This window comes from Nicotiana tomentosiformis, chromosome 11 (genome assembly GCF_000390325.3).
Source record: "Nicotiana tomentosiformis chromosome 11, ASM39032v3, whole genome shotgun sequence".
Classification (NCBI taxonomy): Eukaryota; Viridiplantae; Streptophyta; class Magnoliopsida; order Solanales; family Solanaceae; genus Nicotiana; species Nicotiana tomentosiformis.
This window is the reverse complement of record NC_090822.1, coordinates 76,566,634-76,585,646: the sequence shown is the minus strand read 5'-3', so window position 1 is coordinate 76,585,646 and position 19,013 is coordinate 76,566,634.

Genomic DNA, 19,013 nt, shown 5'->3' with positions numbered 1-19,013 from the left:
TGGTGTTGTTGACTTTGTGGCAAGTTGTGGCATATGGTCACTTGTGGTGCGAGTTTGGATTGTGTTATGATAATGATACACATGCGGTGGTATAAGTCTTATGGGTGATACGCATGCGATGAGATAAGGTGGGTTTGATACACGTGTTGTTAGTAGGGGAACTACTTGAATCCATACGGTGAGATAAGGTGGTATAAAACGCGTGTATCTATTTCGGGAAAACTATTTTCAAAACTAAATTTAAGGTTCACGCGGTGATATAAGGAAATATTGTGATTATGACTTGTGAAATGTGATTTTGAGGTGGTATCTCGGTTGTGATTCTTGTTGTATATTCTATGTTGGAAAAAATTATTGATTTGAATGATTATTGTTCTTCCTTCAATTATTCATCCACATTTTGATTGTGTTTGGTTATGTCACGACCCTAGACTCAAACCTGTTGTGATGGCGCCAATCGATGGTACTACGCCAACCGATTCCCACAATACTACAACAATTCATTCAAAGATATGCCAAAATGCGTCTTGTATAACATAATTTCATAAAACAAACAAGGGTAGAACTCAAAAATAAAAATGTGGAATGAAAATCCCCAAACATCGGGGTGTCACTGAGTCATGAGAAACTACTAAAAACTAGTCCGACAACAATAAGACTAACATAGTCTGGGAAAAATCCAAAATACATCTAAGGGAGAGATAAAGAAGGAGAAAACAGGGTTGTGATCACCAGGCAGCTACCTTGCTAACTCCAATGATTAGCTACAGGGATATCAGCAGCCCATACCATGACCAAAAATGCCTGGATCTACACATAAGGTGTAGGGAGTAATGTGAGTACAACAACTCAGTAAGTAACAGAAATAAATAAAGGCCGAGAAGTAGTGATGAGCTAAATGCAAGTAGCGTTCACATAACAAATATTTAGTAAAGTGCAGCATGCTTTGTAAACAGAGTTTTAAGTCAAATCAGCATGTTTAAATCAAGTTCAAGTAAATCAATTAGAAATATCTTTCAACAGTTCTCAAACAAGGACTCAAAGCAATTATGAGCAAGGATGATGAAATCATATACTGCCCCTCGGGCTATCATCACTCCGTCTTCCCAATCACTCCAATCTCACAATCACTCATGTCTCACCGTCACTCATGCCTCACAATCGCTCAGCACTCGGCACTCGGCACTCGACACTCGCACCCAGTAGGTACCTGCGCTCACTGGGGGTGTTCAGACTCCAGAGGGGCTTCTACAGCCCAAGCGCTATAATCTGCACGGACAACTCACGTGCTACACGAACAACTCACGTGCTGCACGAACAACTCACGTGCTATAATATCATATCAGAACGTGCACGGATAACTCATGTGTTAAGTTAAAATACCTCACAAATAGGCCCTCAGCCTCACTCTGTCATAAACCTCTCCAGTCTCTCGGGCTCTCATAAATCAAAGACTGAGCTATGATGTAAGAATGCAAGAACATGACTGAGTACGGGATATCAACTAAAGCAGTGAGAGGATAGCAAGAAATGACCTCCAAGGGTAAAAACAATATTGGCATAAGACCCAGACATGGTATGTAGCATGATTTACAGTAGAGATTTCTAAAACACATAAAGAGCATATAGCTACAACAGGTTGTTCAACTTTACAGTTGCTATGGGAAGGACCAAGTCACAAATCCCCAATGGTGCACGCCCACATGCCCGTCACCTAGCATGTGCTTCACCTCCAAATATTCACATGACACAAAAATCCGAGGTTTCATATCCTCAGGACTAGATTTACAACCGTTACTTGCCTCAATCCGAGCAAATCACTACTCCGCAATGCCCTTGGCTCTCGAATTGGCCTCTGAGCATCCCGAATCTAGCCACTAGAAGTACAATAGCATTAATATATGCTAAAGGAATCAATTCCACAAGAAAACTACTAAATTAGACTCAAAACCCGAAATCGACTCAAATCCGACCCCCGGGCCCACCTCTCGAAATCTTACAAAAGTTGCAAAACCCGAAAGCCCTTTCACTCCTGAGTTTAACCATACAAAATTCATCAAAATCCGACATCATTTGGTCCTTCAAATCCTCAAATTACACTCTCCAAAATGCCAAGCCCTAACCCCTACTAATTAGATGCGAAATCAACGGGAAAACACCATAGCTAGGAGTAGTACAGCTCAAGAAACTTACCTCTGTGAAAACCCTTGAATCGCCTTCAAATATAACCCCAAAAGCACCAAAGTCCGAGTTTAAAATGGTGGAAATGAGCAAAAATCACAAAGTCCTCAATTTATACATTCTGCCTTGTGAAACCGCAATTGCGGTCCCTTTTCCGCTTCTGCGACGCCGCACTTGCGGAATTTCTATCGCAGGTGCGGAACTCACTTAAGATCCCAGGTTCTGCATCTGCGGCCAAGTCTTGCACATGTGAAAGCGCACATGTGCATCTCCCTCTGCTTCTGCGAAGCTAGCCAAATTCCTCCCTTCCGCATCTGCGCCACAGGGCTCGCACCTACAGTTCCAGTCCACCTTAGCCTTGCCCGCACCTGCGACTTCCCCAAGCACTTCTGCTCCCTCGCACGTGCGGCTCCCTCTCCGCATTTGCGGCAAAACACCAGCAGCAACAGTATTTCCAAATTCCAAACCTCCTACTAACCACCCGGAGGCCCTCGGGACCTCAACATATCCCACAACATCATACAAACTTAGAAAAATCATCAAATCACTCAAAATAACATCAAAACACCAAATTACACTCGGATTCAAGCCTAAGGACTTCTAAACTTCAGAATTCCACCAACGATGCCGAAACCTGATAAACCACATTCGAATGACCTCAAGTTTTACACACAAGTCAAAAATAACACCATGAACCTATTCCAACTTCTGTAATTCCATTCCGACCCCAATATCAAAATTTCCACTATCGACCAAAATCGCCAAAATTCTAACTTTCGCCAATTCAAGGCTAATTCTACCACGGGCCTCCAAATATCATTCCGAATGCGCTACCATGTCCGAAATAACCTAACGGAGCTAACGTAACCATCAAAATTCAAATCCAAGGTCGTTTACACATAAGTCAATATCCGGTTGATTTTTCCAACTTAAGCTTCTACTTTAGAGACTAAGTGTCTCAATTCACTCTGAAATCACTCTGGTCCCAAACCAACTAACCCGATATATCATAATATAGTTAAAAAGCACCAAAGGAAGCAGAAATGGGGAAAAGAAGGCTATAACTCTCGAAACGACCGGCTGGGTCGTTACAGATTATTCGTTATTATCTTGGTGTTGGAACGATTGTGGCTTCTTATGTGAGTCATGTATTCTACATGATTTATTGTATTGCTTTAACATGCCAATATATGCCTCCATTATAACTTGGTAAATTGATTGTCAGTGTGAATTTAATTGCGTGGAGTAGTTATATCATGTTCTGTTGAGTTGTTGGTAACATAACGATTTAAATAATAGAATTATTGACATGCTTTATTCTATGTGTCTGTTAAGATAGAACTCGCTATCTCACTCAGTGCCTTTTTATTTTAAATGGTTATTACCCTTTTCCTATAAATGTTTTCTCAAATTATACTTAATACCCTGTTGATTGGTCAACTTATTTAAAATTGTTATCAAGTTTTTCTTTTAACAAGTTCTATATTTAATTCGTTAATTTAACTGATATTTTGCTTTATTTAAATATTACATTTTACTCAGTTTTATTGAATTCTAAACTAAACCCATATGACACTCTATTTTGTATAAATTATATTTTATTTTACTTTAATTGATTTCTAAAATAAACTCATTATTTCATTTGATGCCTTACTTTATTCAAGATTGTTATAATCCTTTATGGTGTTTAAATATAACTCTCTATCATTTTAATTGATATTTTTTACGGTTGCTATGTACATGGTAGCACGTGAGCCTTGCCTTGTGAAGGTAATTATTGTCGTGGGCATGGAGTGCCATACGTGTAAGATTTGAAAATTGTGGTCCATGATTTGTGATTTACGAGGTTTGGTACCTCGGGATAATTCTTGTTTTAGGATCATGCATTGAGAACAATTTGATTATTTGAGTTGTCATTGGTTCCTCCTTATTGGAGTTCATTCATATCTCATCAGTGTTATGATTTTGTTGCTTCTCTATTATCCGTTTATTACTTGATACCATTTGTGTTTCTATTATTTCGTTGTTGGTTTTAAATCAATAATCTTTCCGCCGTTAGCCTTACATTGATGTTCTTTCCATTGTTAGCTTCATGCAAATCTTGTATAGGTTTCTATGTCTAGTAGGTGTCTTGACCTGGCCTCGTCACTACTGTACCAAGGTTAGGCTTGATACTTAATAGGTACCGTTGTGGTGTACTCATGATCCGCTTTGCACATTTTTGTGCACATCCAGGTATTTCTGATCGTGAATGTTGAGTATTGTGTATGTGCAGAGGAGACTTCAAGGTGCACCTGCTTGACGCTCGCAGGCCTCAGAGTCACCATCTTACTTTCTTATACTACTGTTAAATGATAAATCGAAACAATATATTATTTAGAAATTCTACAATATTTTAGTAGAGCTTATGACTCTGTACTACTAGTTTTGGGAAATGTATAACTACTGGCCGTTGCAGTTATGTATGTCATTTACTGGTTTATGATTTAATGATTAAATAGTTCAATTATGTTATTTAACTCATCACGTATTAGGCTTTGCTATTCTTAGAGACTAGGTGCCATCACAATATCCTAAGGTGGGAATTTGGGGTCGTGACAAAAACCCCTTGGTGCACACAATAACTTAACGTACTCTGCTCAGTCAACAATCCATCATATAAAGTAGATGTGCAAATAAATTAGGTAAACAACCATGGAAATTGAAAGTAAAGATAAAATGCAACAACCAAATCAAACACAGGCCAGATTTGTCTCTAAATTTCAATAACTGAACCAAACCACTGATCAGCTTTTCTCAAACCGCGTGTACACCATCATGAAGAAACATGAGATGTGTAACGACCAGACTGGTCATTTTGTGTATATAAACCCCAATTCCCCTTTTGATACTTCACATATGTGTATTTCTGATTTTATGACTCGAGGGGTTGGTTAATTTCATTCCGGGAAGGTTTCAGATTGATTTGGACCGTCGGTTCTTAGTTTAGAAGCCTAAGTTAAATATGTTGATCAAAGTTTGACTTTTGTGAAAATTACCCTGGAATGGTGTTTTGATGGACCCTATAGGTTTGTATCATGATTTTGGACTTGGGCATCTGCCCGGAATCAAATTCGGAGGTCCCTAGGTTGCTTTTGCTTGTTTTGCCGAAAGATGGGAATTTGAGGTTTAGAAGTTTTTCCCAAATTTGACCGTAGGTTGACTTTGTCTTTCGGGTTCGGAATTTGGTTTGGGACTTGGAATAGGTCCATTTTGCTATTTGGAACTTGTCTGCAAAATTTGGTGACATTTGGAGTTGGTTTGATACGATTCGGACGCTTGGTTGCAATTCTATAGGTTTTTGAGTTTTCTTTTGAAATTCATGCATTTTGATGCCTGATTCGTAATTCTAGATGTTATTTTGGCATTTTTATTGCACGAGCGAGTTTGTATGATAATTTTAGACTTGTGTGGATATTCAGTTTGGAGCCCCGAGGGCTCAGGTGAGTTTCGAACGTGTTTCAGAATGGTTTGGACCCAATTACATGTTGCATGTGTGATGGTGTCTCTGATGTCATAGCAATCACCAGCATCGCAATTGCAAAGTGAACAAGCGAGGGTCAGGTATCGCAATTGCGATGCCTCATTCGCAATTGCGAAGTATATGCTATTATGGGTAGGTTCGCATTTGCGACATTTTAGTCGCATTTGCCAAGGGAGAAGGCTTCACAATTGCGAAGCCTATGTCGCATTTGCAACTTCACACTTAGGATGTCAGCAGCCGCAAATTGCGAGACTTTTTTCACAATTGTGTGGGTTTGCAATTGTCACAATTGCGACATCTGCAACTGAACAAAAGGGCTAGGAGTTAGGATTTCATATCATTTTTTTCATTTTACAACCCCAGACTCGGTAGGAGGCGATTTGGAGAGGGGATTATCATCTACAAACATTGGGTAAGTGATTATAATCAATTTCCAACTATATTTTATGATTATATATATTACATTTAACATCAAATTTATAAGAATCAAAGAGGAAATTTGTGAATATTTGTCAAACGTTTTGAAAAACGAAGATTTGAGTTTTGAGATTCGATTTGGACTCGAATTTGAAAACAAAACACATAATACTCATGAGGTTATGGGTAGTTGAAATCTACCCCTAGACCCAAGGTTGAATTTTGGGGAATTGTGTAAAGATCAAAGCTTTATCTATCGTAATTGGTTTCCCTTGCATTTGTTTTGATTATATTAAGTCAGTTTTGGTTAGATTTGAGCCGTGTGGAGCCAAAATTTAGGGTAAAAGCTATTTTCGAGAGTTGATTTGGTCTGTGTGGTATTTTGACCGGTTTAGACTTTTAGACTTCTTCCATGCATTTAATTGAATTTGTTATAACATGTTACATCTTTTATTGTGGAATTTACTCTCACATGCTCTAATTGACGTTGTTAGTATTTGTTCTATCCTTTATTGTTTGAATTGCTCTTATATGTAGTTGATGTTGCTACCGCCCTTATTGTCTTGTTACCCCTTTTATTGTTGAATTACTCTTACTTGAAGTTCTTATTTTGTGGAATATCTTCTTGTTGGGATATTGATATTGAAGTTGTGAAAGCCATTATCACATTAAGGTTGAAGTTGTTAACCGTTGAGATATCTTTACTTGTTGAGTACTCCTCATCCATTTTGTTGTTATTTAGATTTTTGTACATATTATGATCGAGCATGGGCTATATGTTGTGGTAACATTGGTATTGTTGATTTTGGCGAGTGTTGTGGCATATAGGAACATCTGGTGCGAGTTAATTACTGTGTTGTGATATTGATACACATGCAGTGGTATAAGGATATAGTTTGATACACATGTGGTGAGATAAGGTGGGATATATACATATATTTCTATTAAGGAATTTACTTGAAGCCACGCGGTGAGATAAGGGGGCTAAAACGTGTGTAGCTATTTCGGGAAAATGTTTTAAAAAAATAAATGCAAAGCTCACGCGGTGATATAAGGAAAGATTTTGAAATGTGAATATGAGACGTGGCACCTCAGTTGTGATTCTTGGTGTATTTATATGTTAAAAAGGCTTGTTGGTTGAACAATTTTGTTATTTCTTCGTTTGTCTTACTTGTAATTGTTCGCATTGATTCCTTATTGTTCTTTTCATGTGTTCATTACTTGTTTCCTTTATTTCTTTAAACTCCGTTGTTAGCTTACATTATTGAACTGCCTTATTGTCATTCTCTTTCCTCGCTTTTTATTATTTGAATATACTATATTCTGTTCAGTTTTCTAGTCCTAGTAGGTGTCTGGACCTGACCTCGTTGCTACTCTACCAAGGTTAGACTTCATACTTATTGGGTACCATTGTGGTGTACTCATGCTATACTTTTACACAATTTTGTGCAGATCTAGGTACATCTGCTTGTGCCGGACGTTAGTGATCATTCAGTCATTTTCAGAGATTTCAAGGTATACCTGCCCGATGCTCGCAGGCCTCGGAGTCACCTCCCGCCATGTCCTAATTATTTTTTATCCATTTATCAGATAGTGTTGTATTAGAGATTGTAGTACATTTCTGTAGAGCTTATGACTCAGGTTCACCTATTTTTGAAAATATTGTAACTGTGATTCATCAATGAGATTATTATGAGACTTATCAGTTTATATCATGTTTTTAGTCGATATTTTTGTCATATTCTCTTTTTTGTTATTCTTACCTAGTCTTAGACTAGGTGCCATCACGATATCCTAAGGTGAGAATTTGGGGTCGTGAGAAGAGGGTGACCCTAAGGGGATGGATCGATATCCACACGTTGCACGGTGTAGTCACGTGCTAATAATCACAATTCGCATGGCGTGGTGTAAGGCCTCGTTAAACTTTCCTAATGATTTAATATTTTAGAGTGCGACAACGGTATTTGGGAATAACGTATTAGATTATCAAAGGAGACCTATGGGGTGGAACCGCATTATTTTAATATCAAAAGTGTTTCAACGACGTCATTTCTTCGCGTATATGTGGTATCACATTTGGAAAAGGAGCTTCAAATTCAGTTTTGATTGAAGCATTAGATCCGTATTGAAATTATGGAGCTATAGGAAAAAGAATCGTCGAATTCGGACATCGTATGAGAGAGTTATGCCCATTTTCGGGCAAAATAGAAAAGATTTCCCATCGCCAGCGCCCAGGGTAGCGTGGGGCGCCAGCCCTGGCGCTGGGATTTTTGAGGTTCTAGAAATTGGGCCACGGGTAGCGTGCCACACTGCTTGTGACGCCCGAAATGCTATATACTCATTCGGGGTTCATTTTACCCCATTTTTCTTGACCGAACTTTGGGGTTTTCCTCCACTCTCTTAAGACTTCCAACCCCCCCCAAATCTTCAAGGTGAGTAATGCCTACTAATTTGGTATTTCATTCCATCAATTCCACCCTAAAACTAACTCAATCCTTCATAAAATACATAGATCTTCAAGAAATTTCTTCAAGAACTCAAAAGAAGGTTTTGCACGATTTCTTCCCAAAGGTAATCCTATACCCTTAGACTTATATGTATGGATATATTATGAGAATATGAGTATTAATTAAGTATTGGAACTTATGGTATGGTGATTGAAAGCCATAATTTCCCAATTTAAATACATAACCATTGTAGAGATTTAAAGGTGATTACTTGATGAAATTTTGTTAGTTGAGGGTGGATGGATGGTCATGTATGTGATGTTTGGAGTTATGGATTGTTCAAGAAGGATGGTGGGATATATTATTGGTAAATGATAGTAATTGGATGAACTAATTCTTTGGGTAAGAGATGTAGAGATTCATGCCTACTAGGTGTTTGATAAAATGCATAAATGGCCTAAACTATGGAATTTGATACTAAAATCGATTTCATCGGATGTTGTCATTGTAGATTGAAGTTGCTTAGTATAGTAGATCATTGTAGTATCATTAAGATAAGGATTGAGGTATGTATGGCTAAACCCCCTTCTTCTTAGAATAGAATTCCACGGTGTTCATGTAATTGAAGTAAGACCTTGATCATTATCGAATTGGCTATTCCTAATGTGGTTGTGTCGAAGGATATATGTTCAATATTTATTCTAAATGTTTTATCATGTCATCTTTCCAATTGAGAATATGTTCAAAATGTGGAATATGTGTTAGAAATGTTATGACTTCATGTCAAGATCGAAATAAAGGTTGTTATGCCAAATTGTATGAAAACCCTCTATATGCCTAAGATTCCCAAATTGTTGTGTTATGTGAACTTACTGTCTTGAATGGGAAGCCTTATTGTTGTTGATAATGATTATGATAATGATATTTGAATGTGCAAAAAGGGACTGAAATTATGAAATACGGCCAAGTGCCAAGAATGATTTGTAATCGTGATTACTAGTGCCAATGAATCGAAAGAATATGAAAGAACTATGATGTGAGATAATTGAAATTGTGGTTATGGTTGATGTCTCAAGTGAGATGGCCTAGCCGATCGGGATGTGATCGGACGCCATGACGCACACATGGTGGTAACTGTGCTGGAAATGATAATTGAAATTGTGGATATGGGTGATGTCTCAAATGAGATGACCTAGCCGATCGGGTTGAGATCGGACTCCGTGTAAGAACACAGTGGTATTGTGGATTGTGGCATATGGCACTAAAGATTACCCAACCTAATAAGATGGAAATTAACTTGAGAACTTATGTGATCCTTACTTGATGTTTTAGTATTGTTTTAAAGCTCTTATTAAACTCATGACTGTTTTCCCCTTGTATTATTGTCCATTCTATTGAGATGGTGTTTTAGCTTTACATACTAGTACTATTCGACGGTACTAACATCCCTTTTGCCTGGGGCACCGCATCTTGAAATGGATGCAGGTGGTTATGTAGCAGACAATGTTGATCGCAGTTAGTGTTACATCATCATCTTCTCAGCAGACTCGGTGAGCCCCATTTCATTACGGGGTCATGTATTGTACCTTTTGTTTATATTGTGGTCACTTTTGAGGTATAGCTAGGGCCTTGTTGCAGGCACCATCTTTACTCTCTTTTTTATCTTTAGAGGCCCCGTAGACACTATGTGAGTTGTATATGGGTGTTTGGAATATTGAACCGGTTATGTTGTGTTTGATCACTTGTTCCATTCGAACTATAAGAAATATGTATTTTGAGACTTAAAGGCGCAATGGCTAATCAAATAATTTAGCATCGTATGTATGAAATTCTTGCTGTATAATTTATGAAATCATGAATTCATGTCTTTTCTTGATTAAGGGTGAATTTGAATAAAGAAGCTAACAGTCTTGCTTGGCCGGGTTTACTCGGCTGAGCGCCGATCGCGCACCTCGGATTTGGGGCGTGACAAACGTGGTATCAGAGCCTAAGGTTTTAAAGTGTCCTAGGATGTCTCGGAGCCATGTCTAGTAGAGTCCTTATTATCGGTGTGTTGTCCTTATTATCGGTATGTTGTCCTTATTATCGGTGTGTTGTCGACCACATCTATAATTAGGATGCTACATGGGCATTTAGGAATAATACCCTTCTTTCATGTTCTTGATCGTGCGATAAAGCTGGTTGTAAGATTATTCCTCCTTTAACTCCTACATTGCTCTAATTTTCAGTACATGGCACCTAAAAAGGTCTGCGGTAGGGATGCTTCGGTACTATTTGATCCAGGGTCTACGTATTTATATGTTTCATCTTTGTTTTCTGATTTTCTGGGTGTCTCTTGTGGGTCCTGAGTGCTCCATTTTATGTGTCCACGCCAGTGGGCGATTCTATTGTTGTGGATCGGATATACTGGTCATGTATTGTGACTTTATGTGGTTATGAGACCATAGCGGATCTTCTGTTGCTTGACATGACCAACTTTGAGGTCATCCTGGGCATGGACTGGTTGTCTGTGTAACATGTCGTTCTTGATTTCCATGCCAAGACTGTTATCTTGGCGATGCTAGAGTTTCGTAGATTAGAGTGAAAGGGTTCATTTATTAGTTCATCTAGCCAGGTTATTTCTTTCTTGAAGGCTCGACATATGGCCGAGAAAGGTTATTTGGCTTATCTATCTTACGTTAGGGATACTGCTGCAGAGACTCCCATGACTGATTCAGTGACCGTGGTGTGGGAGTTCTCTGATGTGTTTCCTTCTAATCTATCAAGCATGCCACCATGTCTTGATATCGATTTATGTATCAATTTGGTGCTAGGTGACCAGACTATCTCTATTCCACAATACCACATGGCTCCGAAATAGTTGAAGGAGTTGAAAGAATAGCTTGAGGAGTTTCTAGCAAAGTTGTTCATCAGGCCGAGTGTGTCGCCTTGGGGTGCACCGATGTTGTTTGTAAAAAAGAAGGATGTGACTATGTGGATGTGCATTGATTATCGCCAGTTGAACAAATTACCATTAAGAACAACTACTCGTTAGCGCGTATTGATGATTTGTTTGACTAGTTTCAGGGTGCTAGGGTGTTCTATAAGATCGAATTGAGATCTGGATATCATCAGCTGAAGATTCGTGCTTCGGATGTTTCGAAGACGGCTTTCCCGACTAGATATCACCACTATGAGTTTCTAGTGATGTCCTTCGCCTTGACCAACACCCCGACGATATTTATGGATTTGATGAACCGGGTGTTCAGGCCATATATTGACTCATTTTTCATTGTCTTCATTGATGACATATTGATCTACCCGTGTGGTATGGAGGAGCACGAGAAACATTTAAGAGTTGTGCTTCAAACCTTGCGGGAAGAAAAGCTATATGCTAAGTTCTCCAAGTACGAGGCAGATCCCAGGTGAGGGTATTAAGATAGCATTCTTGGGGCATGTTGTATCAGGTGAGACAAATAATACCTGTGATCACGGCGTTTGAGGCTACTGCATCTGGTCTGGATGGAAAGGCATATAACCTAGCTACAACGCCACCTAACTGGACTCCACCTCTAGGGCGACCCCTACCCACCTTCCCTCCGCCTCTGGTCGGCTGGACAGGTGGTGCGATAGCTGGTGCGGTGATCATAGGATGATGGCCCTGCTGTACTGCCTTTCCCCGAAAGCTGGGGCATAATCTCCTCACATGTCCAAGCTCCCCGCACTCAAATCAACCTCTCAGTGCAGATGATGACTGACCATGAGTCTGACCCTATGGACCTGAACACGTACTATAAAAAACCTGAATAGCCCGTGGAAGGTAGGAGATCTCTAGAATGGCGCTGAAATAGGGCCGCACTGGACCACCCTAAGAAGGCGGTGGTGCTGAATACGTGGGCCTGCTATACTGGCCCATAAAAACTGACCTCTTCCACCATATGGAGCACCAATGAACCATATAGAATATCGAGGTCGTTTGTCCCTCGGCGCCTGATGTCGGCCCTGTTGATGAATACCCTCAATCCTCCTAGCTATCTCAACAACTTGCTCGTAAGGAGTCCCCATCTCAATCTCCCGGGCCATATGACTGGGATACCATAGTGCAAGCCTACAATAAACCTCTGCACTCTCTCTGCATCAGTAGGGAGTATCATAAGTATATGGCGAGAAAAATTAGATAATCTCGCCTCATAATCGGTCATAGACATCTGACCCTGTCTCAGCCTATAGCAACAGGGGGAGCAGCTCCTCCACAGCCGGGTACATCTGCCACACGCATTCTCACCATTTATGAGATAATAAGAGAAATATACATAGCACAACATCAACTGCACGATAGAATATGGAGAAAGAGAAGTTTCCTGACACTATATATCCTCTTGAAGATACGTACAGATGTCTCCGCACCGATCCGCAAGACTCTACTAGGACCGCTCATCACTTGTGAGACCTATGTGAACCTAATGCTCTGATACCAAGCTGTCACGACCCAATTCTCACTATTGGTTGTGATGGTACCCTACGTCGCTGCTAGGCAAGCCAACGGTGAACTATCCATGTAGTTTTTCATTTTAATATTTTTAAAGTCATTGATTTTATTTAATAAGAGAACGATTAATAGGTGATTGTAGTAATGTAAAGCATGAAATAAATGAAAGAGTGAAGTAGTGAATTTAATAATCCAAACCATAAAATATCTACTAAAATCTCGTAAAACCCGGTGTCGCAAGTTCATGAAAAAACTAGTAGAATATACAAAATCTCCTATACTACTGTCTGGAGTAAGATAGGTACAAAAAATACAATAAGAGAGACTCCGGGCACTGAAGAACGGACATAGAAAGTAACTCACCACTAAGTTTCCAGGTAGCGGGGGTACGCGCCTGGATGACTGCCAGATGCACCTGCCTCAGATCCTGCACGATTAGTGCACAAATATAGAATGAGTACATAAATAACATGTACCCATTAAGTATCTAATCTAACCTCGAAAAAGTAGTGACTAGGGGTCGACATCGACACTTACTAAGGGTTAATAAATAAAGTGCATAAATTATGGATAGGCATGGAATACATCGGTAATAATGAAATAATGAACAATAAGTAAGTGGTTTTTAACTAAATATCAATTAAAAGTTCCAACTATCACATACTCATTGCAACAAATAAGAGCCATCAAGTAATTATAAATTCTCAAGCCATGGAAGAAATATCAAGTATAATCGGACTCTGAGCAATATCACGCACGATTTATGCCGAGGTCGTACGACCCGATCCAGAATAGTATGTGCACTGCCGAGGGTCGACCGACACGAATCATATATGCATCTATTATACTGTCAAGGCGTTCGACCCGATCCACAGAAAGAGAGAATATTCTACGAACTCTGATTAACGGCTACTACATAAGATTAATACTCATGGAAGGTATAATTTCCACCAAATGCCAAGTAACCTGCCAAGAATTAAAGTAGTGAAGCTCAGTCGTTACAAATCCTTTATCAAATTTCAACTATAGTTGAAGTAATTAAGCAAACAAGTTGGGTACAAATAATACAAGTAATACATGGTAGAGTCCTAAAACTACTGGGACATAAGCATGAATTTTAGCTACATGCGGACTCTCATCATATCGCGTGCACGTAGCACCCTCAATTATTAGCAAACAATCATTTATAGCACCTACGGGAAAATTCTCTCTTACAAGGTTAGGCAAGAGACTTACCTCATTTCTAAGTCCTCTTCCTGGTCCACAATTCACACTAAAGCCTCAAATCAGTGTCACGCAATCCGAAACTAGCCAAATATTGTATAAATTAATCAATGCATACTCAAAAGTTTATAATTTAACTTTTAGAGTAATTACCCAATCCAGATTGGAAGATTCTTAATTACCTCCCACGCCCACGTGCCCAGATTCCGGAAATATTTGCAACAAATGTTACCCATAACCTCACGAATACAAATATATAATCTCTACTCAATTCAGTAATCATTTTTGTGGTCTAATCCAATTTTTATCAAAACCTAGGTTTTTCAACAAGCTCCAAAAATTTCCACAGTTTACATGTTAAAATCTACCCATAATCCATGAACTCACATTGTGTAGAAATCACTTACCTTCAATATATAGGTAAAAAAACCCTCTCCAAGAAGCTCTAAAATCTCCCAACAAATGAGAGATGAACAAAATAGCCAAAATCCCGACTTTAAATCCAACAGTGTCTAGTGGTTCCTTCTTCGCGTTCGCGATAGGGCCCTCGCGCTCGCGAAGGCAAACTGCCCAGCCCAGGAAAAATTCCCTTCGCGAACGCAAGACCATCCTCGCTAATGTGAAGGCTTGGCTGACCTTCCCCTCACGAACGCCACAGCCTCAACGTGAACGTGATGGCCATCGAGAACGTGAAGCCCCGACCGCGAACGCGAATGCAAAGGCCAATGGAGCCAGGGCAAAAATACGTAGGGCAAACGCGATCCCGTTCTCGCGAACGCGTAGGCAAACATTGCAACCAGGTTCATTCCTTCATCACAAATGTGACCACTGCTCCGCGTTCGCGAAGAAGGGAACTAGAACAACAAATGTCTGGTGTTTCCGACTTAGCTCCGGGTGGTCCGAAACATACCCGAGCCACTCGAACACCGTCAAAATACATCAACTAGTCCATAAACATAATACGAACATGCTCGAACTCTCGGAACATGTAAATCAATAACAAAACTAAGAATCGCATCCCAAAACCAAATTGGATCAACTTATGAACTTCAAACTTCTCAACTAGCTCCGAACGCACCGAATCATACTTAGACTACTCGGAATGACACAAAATTTTGCGTATAAGTCATAAATCACTATACAAATCTATTCCCAGGCTCGGAATCCCAAAAGGACCTCGATAACACCAATGTCTACTCCTAACCAAATTTAAAGAACTAGAAAGCTTCCAATGAACCAAATTTCAACATTAAGCGTCGAAACGCTCCCGGATCGCCTGAAACCCGGTATGAACACACGCCCAAGTCCAAAATCATCATACAAACCTATTGGAATTATAAATCTCAGTTCCGAGGTAGGTTATTCAAAATATTGACTCAAGTCAAACTTGTCCATTCTAGGCCACTCTCAAGGAACTAAGTGTTATGATTTTAACCCAAACCCTTCCAAACCTAAACCAACCATTCCCGCAAATTATAAAATAGTAAAATCATATACGGGGAGTCTTAAATTAGGGGAATGGGGATCTAAAAGCAACACAACCGATTGGATCGTTACAAAATTATCCCATAAATATGAAGAAATATTTGCGCTAAAAAATGGGTTATTATTCAAAGAGCAACTAAAGACCATGCCTAGAGTCGTGGTCTTGAAACAAAAATTATGGGAGGCAAGCCCAAGTGACTACAAGGTCCAAGACTATCGAAGAATAGTAAAATAATTCAATTACAACTTCGATACAAATTATATCTTTCTGAAGCGCGTCAATTAAAGAAGAATTGAATACAAGGAGGTTCGGAAAGCATGCTCATATAATTTTACGACAAAGACAAAATTATTTATTTAGTTTGGAGGAAAATGACAACCATGTTTAATTTAATTAGTTAGGTATACACCGATTCTAAATTAATTAACCATGTTATAAAATATATTCAACATCTCATAAAAACATCAAGAATTACTTAACACACAATATTGCAAGTTAGTCTGATTATTAACTAGATGCAATTCACCCCAAGTGTTTGGCAAATAAATAAACATAAAATCAAGCAAGCAAACACGATATCTATCTACTACTTTACTATACTTTACGTTTTGGGTACATCCAAGAACGGGATATACGAAGTGGGGAGCTTGACGGGGATTTGTCAATCCAAGCATCATCTTTCAAAAGCGACTTCCTATGATTGTGCCTCGCAAAAGAGAAGCAAAATTATTAGTAAGATAATATAAAGCAAAATAAATTAAATATTACTAATTTTGAAATGATTTTCCTTTGAAAATACTTTTATAAAAGATCGTTTTTCTTTTAGAAATGTTATTTTGAAAATTATTTTAGAAAAAGATTTTAAAAAATTTTTGGAAATTGTTTTAGAAAAATGATTTACAAAATATTTTTGGAGGCTCGGATGGTGTATGTCGTACAAAAACAAGACATTGGAATGCAAATACTTATTTGGTAGCAACTCTGGCGGCCAACCGTGTTGCTTTTCGATGCATGAATATTCACATTCTCGTCTTTTATTTTTCTTTGGCTTTCTTCATCGCCTCATAAATACTTTTTTGTTCCGGATTCGAGGGACGGTATAGTATCTTGTCCTTTATCAGTTAAAAATTGTCACAAGGCCTCAAAAGTTTTATTCTCATTGGCCTTTAGTGTAACATTATTCCTAAACCATAGTCAAATATGGCATCTGTTCTAGAAATCAATAATTCCATTAGATAAAACTAGCAACAAACCACATTCCAACAAAAGCATAGGGTCAAGAAAATCAAAATGAAACATAACTGATAAAGGATGAAAAGTGCATGTTATGAGTGTGTTTGTGTATTAGTTCTTGTGTGAGTTGCGGGAGTTCACACTACTTTTGAAGTAAAAATATACTCATTACTTGTTTCTTATATGTAGGAACGAACATGCGTGGAAAAGGATCAAATAGGAGTAAAATTGGAGAAAGAAAAGTTGAAGACATAAATCAGGGACAGCGAAGCGGGGTTCGCTCCGCTAGACCGGGACTGGAGCAGAAAAATATCAGCTTCTCCAATCTGAATTAGGAGAAGCCAAATTCGCCCTAACGGAACCCTAAACCATATAAATATGATATCTAGTCACTTTTTGAAGGGAGAGAAGACTTTGGGGAGGTATGAACACACTTGGAAGCAGAGAAAAGCCATAACAGAGTTCGGAACCATGGAATTCATCTTGAGTTATTCTTTTTCCCTTATATTATAGATTTTTATGTAATCTTAGGAATTAATTGAGAGTGCTACCATGACTATGTATGGCTAAACTTGTTTATTTTGGGTTATGGTTTTACATGAATATTGATATTCAGAGATTGATTAGACGATTTAATTTATCATATTGGGTTATTTATTCATATCACGAGCCTAATTATTTTACTGCCTAGCTAACAGTAAAATACTATATATGAATCTTGAGTTGAACTTGAAAGAGATAATTCTTGATTGCAATAGGATTGAATAGAGCACGATCTTGAACCTAGTCATTGGGGATTTAATTTGCGAATACAGATAGAAATATACTTATTGGATGTGCTTAGCCAATTGTGCAAGATATTATTAATGCGATTTTTTCTCTCTAATCTCATAGAAATATATGGCTTAAAATAAATTGAGATCAAACCTTTACCTTCCCATTTTCGGTATGGTTACTTAGGTGCTTCAGAGTCCTTACCTATTATTATATCGCCCTTATTATAACATGTGCAAGAGGACAAGTTGTTGCGGGTTATGAGGGAACACAAAAGGGCCATTGGCTGGACTATTGTTGATATCACGGGAATTAGTCCGTCATTTTGCATGCACAAAATATTCCTGGAGGATGGACACATACCTAGTGTGGAGCAGCAAAAATGATTAAATCCTAATATGAAGGAGGTAGTAAAAATGGAGATTATCAAGTGGTTGGATGCTAGGATTATTTTTCCTATTTCTAACAGTAATTGGGTGAGTCTTGTGCAGTGCATGCCGAAAAAGGGAGGCATGATAGTTGTGGCAAACGAGCAAAATGTGTTGATACCTACCTGAATGGTGACGGGCTGGAGGGTATGCATTTATCACATGAAACTCAACAAGGCTACGCAAGGACCACTTCCATCTCCCTTTCGTTGATCGGATGTTGGATAGGCTAGCCGATATTATTGCTTTTTTGATGGTTACTCCCGTTACAATCAGATAGTTATAGCACCAGAGGATCAGGAAAATACTATATTTACTTGTCCCATGATACCTTCACTTTTAAAAGGATAACATTCGGGTTATACATGCACGGACGATTTTTCAAATGTGTATGATGGCCATCTTCACCGACATGGTGGAGAAATTCGTGGAGGTGTTCATGGTTGATTTTTCAGTATTCGGGGTGTCCTATGATAATTGTCTGAAGAACTTAGAGTTGGTGCTAGCATGCTATAAGGATACTAACTTGGTGCTTAATTGGGAGAAGTGTCCAAGATGGTATTGTATTTGGACATCTATTGTCCAAGTAAGGAATTGAGACCGACAAGGCTAAGGTGGAGGGAGTTGAAAAACTACCACCACCCATCTCTGTTAAGGGCGTCCACAGCTTCTTGGGACATGCAGGTTTTTATAGACTTTTCATTAAAGATTTTTCAAAAAATGCTAATCCCTTGTGCAATTTTCTAGAGAAGGATGCCGCATTCAAGTTTGATAATGCCTGTCTGGAGGCATTCGAGGAGCTGAAATTAAAGTTAGTGTATGCGCCAATCAT